The 12,093-nt window shown below is 44.6% G+C and overlaps 1 protein-coding gene across 21 annotated transcripts in view; it reads right to left on the bottom strand.

The window, feature by feature from the left end:
* The window catches only part of MGA (MAX dimerization protein MGA), a 168,581-nt gene that overhangs the window by 99,199 nt on the left and 57,289 nt on the right, over window positions 1-12,093 (bottom strand). For 15 of the 21 annotated variants that reach the window (XR_013395519.1, XR_013395518.1, XR_013395520.1 and 12 more), the window contains exon 1: window positions 3,779-3,892. The exons of 4 other annotated variants lie outside the window; for them this stretch is intronic. The gene's annotated coding sequence lies outside the window, so the exon portion shown is untranslated. Of the gene's footprint in view, window positions 1-3,430; window positions 3,893-12,093 lie in introns of those variants that run through there. 2 more of the 21 variants (XM_077939136.1, XM_077939137.1) reach the window with 1 other exon arrangement.

The following is a 12,093-nucleotide window of genomic DNA, read 5'->3' as shown; positions in this document are numbered from 1 at the left end:
CCAGCTACTCGGGAGACTGAGGCAGGAGAATGGCGTGAACCCGAGAGGCAGAGCTTGCAGTGAGCTGAGATCCGGCCACTGCACTCCAGCATGGGCGACAGAGCAAGACTCCATCTCAAAAAAAAAAAAAAAAAGTAAAAATGTGCCTGAAGACAAGAAAAAAAACGTTCTGACTTGACTTACGATTTGTATAAGACTGGTTTTTAACTCCACTAATCAAATTAATCCGTTAGTTGATGAAAATGCATTGAATTAAAGACTTAAACCATCTCTATCTTGAGCCATAACAGCTACTGGTTTAAGAACATGGAATGAAATTCTTATTCTACATCAAATCTAAGCACAGATTCCACTTCACTATAAGCATATGCCTAGGTTTGGAGCTACCATATGAATTTTCTTTTCTTTTCTAAGATAAATATTGCAAAACATTTTAATTTTCTAATCAAAAGGCAGTCAATTAAGAATATTCAGCTGTTTCAGATACCAAGACCACTCGAAAGTCTAAGACAATCTTAAGCCAACTGCAAAACTTAAATGTACTTTAGAAAAGGGTAGGCTAGGCCGGGCGCAGTGGCTCACGCTTGTAATCCCAGCACTTTGAGGGGCTGAGGCCGGTGGATCACTTGATGTCAGGAGTTCAAGACCAGCTTGGCCAACATGACAAAATGCTCTCTCTACAAAAAATACAAAACTTAGCCAGGCGTCATGTTGTGCACCTGTAGTCCCAGCCACTTGGGAGGATGAGGCACAAGAATCACTTGAACCCGGGAGGCAGATGTTGCAATGAGCCGAAATAGCGCCACTGCACTCTAGCCTTCGAGATAGAGACTCGGTCTCAAAATAATAATAATAATAATAATAATAAAGAAAAGAAAGGGGTAGACTACTGATGAAGAAATAAATCTTCTAGCAACATCCTAAAAATACTCTTGTAAACTAAAAGCTTTAATGAAAACCACAATTTTGGTACATATATATACACCTTAACATTCAAAAACGTTCAATTCGGCTTTTCAACAACAAATTTTTTTTATCTAGATAAAACAGCTATAATAAAAAGCTAACAAAATACGTTGTGGAGGGGAAAATTCACACCAGAAGATATATACACACACAAAACCTATCATAGAAAACATTTTTTAGCTAAGTAATCTGACAAGTTCCATAAATTGTTACAATTTCAGACTCCCTATTTTAATGTCTTTTCACCAGTGACCTCTTTGGGAAATGTTTATCTACTAAAGCAATGACCCTCATACAACTCACAAAATACACTAGTTTTACTAGTTTCCTAATTCAATGATTTATGTACTGTGCTCAACCCCAAAAATTAGTCACACAAAATCAAAATTCCAAGTCAATACCATGATTTAAAAACACAAATATTCAAATTCTCAACGTTTTCCAAATTGCTACAAACATCTACAACCCTTTCATACAATAAATACAGTAGTATGGCAGGCACCAAGATGTTAGTATATTCCTTAACATAATCCTTCACCACAAGAATATGATTAAGTTAAATTATATTTGTGAAACTCAAATTTCAAGAGAACAGGTTCACTCACATTTCATTTACTAATAAACACTGGGTAAAGAAATTTTAAGTTTTTTAAAAACAGAATGCGGATATAAATATAAGAAAATGACAGCAAATGGTGGCAAAGACAGTAAAATAGCCAACTATTAATACTTTCTTAATCGCTGTTAACCATCATTTGCTTATTTTTACTAATTTAATAAATGACACTTGCTATTTATTAAGAACTACTCACTTCGGAACAGACAATATCCTGAGCATTTTATCGTCACAACCTTATAGGGCAAATGTCAAAATATTATCTGAAACTCTTTTAGGTTTTAAGGCACAGAATTGCACCTGCCTCAGACAGTACTGCCCCCTTCTCTTCCCAGATACCATCTGTTACTGCTGGCCCCAGGAGTATTTTCTATTGCTAAGAATGGACCCTTAACTACAACTCAGGGCCAACGAGCTGACAGGTCCCTAGCAGTTGGATAAGCAGAATTTGAAGAACTTTTAAGGCAGAAACGGGCTGTAGTCAAACTTGAAGTATGCCAAGGTACCCAGGGCACTGAATTTCCTCAAGTCCTTAGCCTGTGTTTCTGTTAAGTGGACTCAAGCCACTTAACCCATACAAACGCTGGAAACAACCGTAGGCGGCAAGAAACACTAGCGCTGTTCCGATACGCAAGAAAGTAAAAGGCTCTCATTGCCTTCCCCAAGAGGAGCAGACGCCGTCGACTATTAATGACCCACAAACCGCCGCTTTTCAACTGCAAAGGACAGCTGGCCAAGAACCACGTGAAAAAATGCCGCAAGGAAAGCTCTTCCGGGGAAGAGGAGTCCCGACAGATCACGTGCCGCCGTCCGGAACCCGAGGATCTCTCTGCGGGACCCAGCCGCATTTTGTTACCTTGGAGACTACAGAAGCAGCCACCAGACCCTCCGCGGCCAACCCCCTTCCCAGCAGCCGTCACGCCGCCCCCAGGCACTTTCCCTGCAGCCTAGCCGCGGCATCGTGCCCAAAAAGAACGAACAGAGCAAGCAGTTAACCGGGGACTCAGCCGCATAAGCCTGGCAAGCTCTACAACAACACGCGCGCGGGTGGGCTCGAGACTTCTCATGATCCACGTGTTTGCTCCGGCGAGGCGAACCTTGGGAAAGTTATCTTTCCTCTAAAAGAGTGCACTTTGGTTTCTCATGTTGGTCTGCCATCAGTAACCCCTCCTTTCAGACCTCATTTACCCGGTCCTGCTCCACCCCGGCCAGAGGAAGAAGGCATTCCCAGGGTTCGAAAGGCAAAGCAAAAATCTATACAGCAAGACGCTACCACTTTGCACTCTCGACCCAGTCTGAAACGATACCTAGTTTCTCCATATTCTTCTGACACACAGATTCCTCAACTTTGGCTACTGGAGCTTTTGGGGGGGGGGGGGCGGGAGGGTGCTGTTAATATCCCAGATACCTTGCACTGAGGGCAGAGACCTACTTGACCATTTAACAGAAACAGGAAACCCCATCAACAGAACTAGGTAAAGGCTGCCCCACAGAGGAAAAAAGAAAATAACACCTGCTCTTCCCACCTGTTTTCCCCTCCCTCATTTCTGCACTCACACACCACCGGTCCTTTGTTTACCAAGTCCCCACTCCTACAGCTCACTTCCTCGCCCTTCTTTATTAAACTTGCCGTCCTGCCTCAAACAATCTGGCCGGAAATTACTTGTTAGAAAAGACGTTTGCACAGGTGTCAAAACGCTGCGCCCAGTTCCTCAGAAAAGCGACGCCAACACCGTTTCCCTTGGAGTTCTAGAACCACGAGACCTGGAAGCTAAACTGCAAAGCGCGTAAGCATGGCTCTCGACCTAGAGCCCAGCGCCAGGCTGTAAGTCGTCACGCGGACCGTACCACGAGGAGCGGCACCCCACGCACGCGAGGGCAGGGCCGAGCCATGGGCGCTTCTCACCCCTCCCGCCTCGTGGCCGCTGTCTCTGGCGTCGATGCTCCTAGTTAGGTAGCTGAGCGACGCGGAAGTGAGGCCGGGGACGCGCGCGAGGTGACATGCGCAGCCTCGCTCAGAGACCACAGGCGCGCGCCAAAGGCGGCCCCGCGCAAGGCCCGGCCTGGCGAGGGCGTGCGAAGCTCTCTCAGCAGAACGTTTCTCACGCCGTTCAAATACACAAGAGCTTCAAACTCTCGAAAAACTCCAATCGGGCCAGTACTAAGCGATGCCCTCCACCCAGGCCCGAGAGTTACCGTGCGGGGCGTGGCCGGCCTCACCCGGAGTCCTTCATATCCCGCTGGGGGCGGGTTATTCTGTTCGGTTCGCACACCGTGTGTCCGCTCCAGCTGAAGAGCCTGCGCGCGCGCACCGGACGTCCACGTCACCGCGCACGCGCTCCTACCCGCTCGGAGCCCGCCGCGCAGGCGCAAAAGGAAACGCGAGCAGCACCTCCCTGGCCCCTCCCCCAACACCAGGAGTCCAAACGGCCCCAGAGCAGCAGCAAGACCCTTGGGACCCGCCCCCAGAGTGGAAGCCGCTGCTTTTCCGGGTCCCAGCAACCCAGAAAAGCCTACTGAAGCTTCTAGAATCAAGAAAGGCGAGGCAGGAGGGAGGCACCTAGATTCCTCAGGCTTGCACACGAAGCCTTCGTGGAAACTGTGAAACCAATGCCCGGCGGGCCTTTCTCAACTGTGCCTTTCACCCTTTCCCTAGGGCTCCTAGCCGGCCCCGCCCCGGCCGCGCCCAGCCCCACCCACACGGGGCTCCACAGACCCCCAGCCTCCACAAGCCCGTCAAATGAATCCGAGGTCTTCCTCCCCGGAGTACCGGGGCTTGGACAGCGCCAAAGCATTGGGAAACCTTGAAGCAAAGACCTTGAGAGACGGATGGTCGAATTTACAACATCCACAACCGAAGACGACTAGGAAAATGGGGAGGAGACCGAAAGACTCTGAGCAGTTGGAAAGCGAAGAGTTGCCACTAAATTGCCTGATACAAAGATGAAAGATATCTTTTTTTTTTTTTTTTTTTTTGAGACGGAGTCTCGCTCTGTCGCCCAGGCTGGAGTGCAGTGGTGTGATCTCAGCTCACTGCAAGCTCCGCCTCCCGGGTTCCCGCCATTCTCCTGCCTCAGCCTCCCGAGTAGCTGGGACCACAGGCGCCGCCACCTCGCCCGGCTAATTTTTTGTGTTTTTAGTAGAGACGGGGTTTCGCCGTGTTAGCCAGGATGGTCTCGATCTCCTGACCTTGTGATCCGCCCGTCTCAGCCTCCCAAAGTGCTGGGATTACAGGCTTGAGCCACCGCGCCCGGCCTGAAAGATATCTTGATAAAACAGGGAAACGAGAAACTTGCAGGAGTGTGTTATTTGAGCTTTAGTGCCTTGATCCTGTGCATTCAATTTTTGTTTCTTCAAGACATTTAAGCTACGAGGTGCAAAGAAAGTATTACTGAGTATCTATTATGTGTCAGGCAGTTGCTGAAGTAAATCAGTGGACAGTATTTCTCCCAATCTTCAAAAATTAGTTATCTTTCTCCTCCTGTGCTCCTTACCAGCTGTTCTTTCTTCTGTGCTCCTGACACACCAGTAAAAAGGAAGCATAGTTTCTTAAGAGGCAAAAAAGAAGTAGGGAGTAGGAGAGCAGATTTTGTGGTCAATGATCCAAAACTGCTTTCTTTCATAAGAATTAGCAAGCACTGAGAACCCACTACGTGACATGCTAGGTGACTTAATACAAAACACTATGAAGGAGAATGAGGAGACTATGAGGAAGGAGTCAACAGGAGGAGGCTTATCCAACACTACCGATCTGACCTACTTTTTACTTAGGAAGGATCCTATTTCTCTACACTTTGCTCTTCCTGAGGAGATACACAACAACATGGACAGAAACTGCTGGAATAGTCTGAACTAGAAAACGTGTAGACTACTTTAGAGACTTCTGAAGGCATTCTGAAACCCTAATTCAGGCACCGTCAGCAGAAGCATTCAAGATCCTAGGCAAAGTTGAAAAGTAACGGTTTAACACCTTCCTCCTCTTCCCTGACCCCAAGAACCTCTTTCCTACAAGCTGCCCTGTCAGAATCTCCCACCTTACAAAGAATGTCTTCCTCTCAAGGATCTGAAGTTTCCTCAAAAAAATTTCCATTTTCTGGGGAAGAAGTAAATTTATGTTGATTTAGCATTAAAACATATGATCCTAAGGTGTGAATGACTGGTTAACAACCATGCATCCCCAAAGAGACAGGTTAAACCAAATGATCTATCTAACTAGGGGATCTGTGAGGACAACTCGGGAAGAAGGGGAATGGAGATTCTCTTTTGGTACTCTTTCCCTACACCAGGCAAACATACTACTAAATACTAGATACTTAAAACAAAAAACAACAAAAAAATTTAAAACCCTGAATTTTGAAGATTCAATACTAAATATCTCGGTGGGAGAGGAAAACTATCCATAGTTTTCCAAAGTGGAGTCTGCCTAACCTAGGAAGGTCAGGAGATGTCAAGAATCTGAGGGTCCTATGAGAACTTTTAAGTGTTGTTTTTATATGATATTCTAAAAATCATCATACCACCACATGCATTTCAGAGATCCAGTTTGGATTTACCATCATGCAGGTACCAAGTAACCACCTGTTTTTCTTTTTTATTTTTTGTTTGCTTCAAGTAACCATTTAAATGGTTACATTCAACTTTTAATGCAGTATTCTCCTACTGAAATTCTTGGTTGTATACTTTGGATAATGTAAGAAATTTCCTCCTTTAAAAGGCATCCATATATAACCCAAGGTTTAAGAATGTCAAGCTAACTGCTAAAGTGATGCTCCTAAGTTCCACCTTTTTCAGTTATCATCACTCAACTTACTGGTCCAACCTAACACAAAAGTCTTTGCCTTGATTTTCCTAGGCTGCACGTTCAAGGAGATTTTTCTGAATATTAAGGGGAAGCAAACGAAAAACTAAAGAGAATGCATGTAATTAAACAATCTGGCCTAGAATGTACACAGTTTTGATCCTAGATTGTTCTATAAACCCATAGGAACTATCCCATTTACATGCACACTTTTCCTATTCAGCAAATATCTGAGTGCCTACTATAGGCTAAGGATAGGGGAAAAGCTGGCACCTCATGCACTTTTCAGATGTCTACAGTGGAACGTCAAAGATTGGCACAACTTAAGTAACAGAATCCACCAAGACAAACTTCCTAATCCAATCTATTCAGATCCAGTCCTTTCAGTTCTGATTTCTAAAACATCCTCTCTCGGCCGGGCGCGGTGGCTCAAGCCTGTAATCCCAGCACTTTGGGAGGCCGAGACGGGCGGATCACGAGGTCAGGAGATCGAGACCATCCTGGCTAACATGGTGAAACCCCGTCTCTACTAAAAAATACAAAAAACTAGCCGGGCGCGGTGGCGGGCGCCTGTAGTCCCAACTACTCGGGAGGCTGAGGCAGGAGAATGGCGTGAACCCGGGAGGCGGAGCTTGCAGTGAGCTGAGATCCGGCCACTGCACTCCAGCCTGGGCGGCAGAGCGAGACTCCGTCTCAAAATAAATAAATAAATAAATAAATAAATAAATAAATAAAACATCCTCTCTCAACTGACAAAAAGACCTCACTCTTCAGATGAAACCACTACCATGAACAAACTCCTGGACTATGGCCTTGTTTAAATATCAATATAATAAAGAACATTCATAAAATAAGGGCTACATACAGAACGAGTTGCAAAAGATGCTTGTTTTGTTTTTACAAAAAGTCCTTCGGCCAGGTGCGGTGGCTCACGCCTGTACTTTGGGAGTACTTTGGGAGGCCAAGGCAGGCAGATTGCCTAAGGTCAGGAGTTGGAGACCAGTCTGGTCAACATGGTGAAACTCTGTCTCTACTAAAAATACAAAAAAATTAGCCAGGCATGGTGGCATGCGCCCATAATCCCAGCCACACAGGAGGCTAAGGCAGGGGAATTGCTTGAACCAGGGAGGTGGAGGTTGCAGTGAGCCGAGATCACGCCACTGCACTCCAGCCTGAACAACAGAGCAAGACTCCATCTCCAAAAAAAAAAAAAAAAAAAAAAGCCCTTCACTAGCCAACCTGAAAACTTAGGTCTTAGGCAGAGGGTAAAAAGAGAATCATAGACAACTCTATCCTCCTATCCTCGCCCACCATTTAGTACTACAACTGAAATCAAATCATGCTGAGGGGCAAAGTATGATTGCCTCCAATATCTGTAATGAAGGAATTAAGGAATTAAAAATTAAGGATTTAAGGAATTAAAAATGGCAAGATTTCTGCCTTTAAGGAGCTAATAATCTACCCAAAGAAGAACTTTTAAGACTTTCTGGGCTGGGCGCAGTGGCTCATGCCTGTAATCCCAGCACTTTGGGAGGCAGAGGCAGGTGGATCACATGAACCCAGGAGTTCAAAACCAGCCTGGACAACATAGTAAGAACCCATCTCTGCAAAATATTAAAAAATTAGCCAAGTGTGGTGGTGCCTGCAGTCCCAGCTACTCAGGAGGCTGAAGTGAGAGAACTGCTTGACCCCAGGAGGTCGAGGCTACAGTGAGCTGTGATTGTGCCACTGCACTCCAGTCTGGGCAACGAAGTGAGACCTACCCCCCAACCCCATCTCTTAAAGAAAAGAGTTTCTTAATCAGCATAGTAATATGATTAAAACCATGTTTTAGAAAATGCTAAGAGAAGGGAGGATGAAAAGAAGGACAGAAATGTTGTAGAATATAATCAACATTCATTAAGAAACACCCAGTGGCTCATGCCTATAATCCCAGAACTTTGGGAGGCTGAGGCAGGATGGACTGTTTGAGCTCAGGATTTCGAGAGCAGCCTGGGCAACATGGCAAGTCCCTGTCTCTACCAAAAATACAAAAAAAAAAAAAAATTAAAAATTTTAAAAAATAGCTGTGCCTGGTGGTGTACACCTATGGTCCCAGCTACTCAGGAGGGTGAGGTGGGAGGACTGCTTAAACCCAGGGGGTAGAAGTTGCGATGAGTCAAGATTACGCCACTGTACTCCAGCCTGGGTGACAGAGTGACAGAGAGAAAGAGTGACAGAGTGAGAGAGAGGAAAGAGGGGAGAGGGAGAAAAACACCATTCCTTCTTGCTGCCCCACATCTCAAGCTCACATAACCACGTTCCTTACCCTTGCCTAAGAAGACGGCCCCAGATAACGCTATTCACCCTTCATACTTAAGTTTAAATGTATTTTCTTCAAGACACTTGCCCTAACTCCCATGATCAGGTAAGGTCTCCCAGTTACATGCTCTCATAGTACCCTGTTATTTCTTTATAGCATTTACCACAACTGTGTTATTTTTAAAACCATGTATTAATGTGTCTTCCCCATTAGACCATTAGCTCCACTCTATTCTAGTGCTTATCACAATGCCTGGAATAGGGTGGACACATATTTGTTGAATAAATAAATAGAAAACCATAGATCCTCATTTTTTAGGCAAGTCTAAATATCAAATATTCAGTGTCCAACAATATGGGGTGTCCAACAATATGGGGCTTGGAAAACAGGGTCATAATACATACTGAAGTTATATTAAGCAGTTACATCCCTGGCTTTGGCCAACATTTCCCAAAGGGGTAGAGTTGTGATTTTAAAAAACTAGCACCCAGTGACTGTAAACTAGTTCAACCATTGTGGAAGACAGTGTGGCGATTCCTCAAGGATCTAGAACTAGAAATACCATTTGATCCAGCAATCCCATTACTGGGTATATACCCAAAGGATTATAAATCATGCTGCTATAAAGACGCATGCACACGTATGTTTATTGCAGCACTATTCACAATAGCAAAGACTTGGAACCAACCTAAATGCCCATCAATGATAGACTGGATTAAGAAAGTGTGGCACATATACACAATGGAATACTGTGCAGCCATAAAAAAGGATGAGTTCACATCCTTTGTAGGGACATAGATGAAACTGGAAATCATCATTCTCAGCAAACTATCACAAGGACAGAAACAAAACACCCCATGTTCTCACTCACAGGTGGGAATTGAACAATGAGAACGCTTGGACACAGGGTGGGGAACATCACACACTGGGGCCTGTTGTGGGATGGCAGGCGGAGAGGGATAGCATTAGGAGATACGCCTAATGTAAATCACCAGTTAATGGGTGCAGCACACCAACATGGCACATGTATACATATGTAACAAACCTGCACATTGTGCACATGTACCCTAGAACTAAAATATTAAAAAAAAGAAAAGGCCGGGCGCGGTGGCTCAAGCCTGTAATCCCAGCACTTTGGGAGGCCGAGACGGGCGGATCACGAGGTCAGGAGTTCGAGACCATCCTGGCTAACACGGTGAAACCCCGTCTCTACTAAAAAATACAAAAAACTAGCCGGGCGAGGTGGTGGGCGCCTGTAGTCCCGGCTACTCGGGAGGCTGAGGCAGGAGAATGGCGTAAAAACCCGGGAGGCGGAGCTTGCAGTGAGCTGAGATCCGGCCACTGCACTCCACCCTGGGCGACATAGCAAGACTCCGTCTCAAAAAAAAAAAGAAACTAGCACCCAGTGACTCTTATCCCAAATCATTTCTCTTTAGAGGAATGGATAAATGTTGACAGGGCAGATACTTGAGGAGATACAAATATTTTTCTAGGAAAGTCTTACTGACTGCCCATTGACTGGATACAGTCTGCCCTCTATCTGTGGGTTCCAAATCCACAGATTAAACCAATCGTGGATCAAAAATATGTGGAAAAAATTTAAAAATGACAATACAATAATAAAAATAAAATAGTATAACTATTTACAAAGCATTTAAATTATACTAGGTATTATAAGTAATCTAAAGATTATTTAAAGTATACGGGAGAGGCCAGACACGGTGGCTCACGCCTGTAATCCCAACTCTTCCAGAGGCCGAGGTGGGCAGATCACTTAAGGTCAGGAGTTCGAGATCAGCCTTGTCAACATAGCAAGTTTCCACTAAAAATACAAAAATTAGCCAGGCATGTAATCCCAGCTACTCGGGAGGCTGAGGCACAAGAATTGCTTGAACTCAGGAGGCGGAGGTTGCAGTGAGCTGACATCCTGCCACTGCACTCCAGCCTGGGTGAAAGAGCAAGACTCTGTCTCAAAAAAAAAAAAAAAAGTAAATTAAAAAAAATAAAGTATATGGGAGGACATACATGGGTTACATGCAAATACTATGCCATTTTATAGAAGAGACTTGAGCATCTGAGGATTTGGGTATCCTGCGGGGGCGGGGATCTTGGAACCAATCCCCCACAGATACTGAGGGACAACTGTGTTACCTAGAAAATCAACAAAAACAAAGAGATCCTTAGAATAAAATGAAAAAAATGTTATGATACCATCTGGTAATAGAAGCAACAAGCTGTAATAGAGACCACCATCTGTTATATATTCATCTATAAGAAAAAATAGCAAATATATTAAAGAAAGGACACTTTAGTAACAGTGAATTTATTTTACTAAATTCTAAAGGGAAAATGTCAGTCAGGCACAGTGGCTCACGCCTGTAATCCCAGTATTTTGGGAGGAGGAGGTGGAAGGATCGCTTGAGTCCAACAGTTTGAGACCAGCCTAGATAACACAGTGGCACTCCATCTTTATTTAAAAGATGGCACAGTGGCTCATGCCTGTAATCTCATTACTTTGGAATTAGGCAAAAATCAAGAAGAAGCCTATGAGAGAAGAATATACTGGAAAATTGTTTGCAAATGCATACGAAAGAAGCCATCCTTACTTTACATGAAAGGCAATACTGCCTCAGGGAAAAGAGCTATGGTGGTCAACAGAGGAATTCCCCAGCTATTAGACATCAGAGACCAGAAAGATATCCCAAAAAAGTATTTAGAGGACCATCATAAGGTGAACAAAATTTATCTTACCAAACATCCATCCTCTGTTATTGCTATGATTTATAAAAAAAAAAAAAAAAAAAAAAATCTTTTTTTTTTTTTGAGATGGAGTCTAGCTCTGTCGCCCAGGCTGGAGTGCAGTGGCGCGGTCTTGGCTCACTGCAAGCTCCGCCTCCCAGGTTCACGCCATTCTCCTGCCTCAGCCTCCTGGGTAGCTGGGACTACAGGTGCCCGCCACCACACCCGGCTAATTTTTTGTATTTTTAATAGAGACGGGGTTTCACCGTGTTTGCCAGGATGGTCTCGATCTCCTGACCTTGTGATCCACCCGCCTCGGCCTCCCAAAGTGCTGGGATTACAGGCGTGAGCCACCGCGCCCGGCCAAAAAAAGATCATTTTAAGATTAAAAACCACTGGAAAGAACATCTCATTATAATAGTCTTATTTTTAATACACTTAGGTAGATGAAAAATTCACTACATTGTCCTTATTCTGTGATATACCACTGAAAACTTATTTGCAGACAGGTATTTAGAAATGCCTGATCAGCCATACATCAGCCTCCCTAGACAGCTAAGATTTGATATTCATAGAAGAAAATATATACAACAGGACTGTGATGGGGTATAAGTCACTTTGCCAAGAAGTCAAGAGTCAGCTTCTCCTCATCAGTAACAATACTGAAGAAGA

The sequence above is a fragment of the Macaca mulatta genome, chromosome 7 (genome assembly GCF_049350105.2).
Source record: "Macaca mulatta isolate MMU2019108-1 chromosome 7, T2T-MMU8v2.0, whole genome shotgun sequence".
NCBI lineage: Eukaryota > Metazoa > Chordata > Mammalia > Primates > Cercopithecidae > Macaca > Macaca mulatta.
The sequence above is the reverse complement of the archived record's forward strand: the minus strand, read 5'-3'. Positions and strand labels throughout refer to the sequence as shown.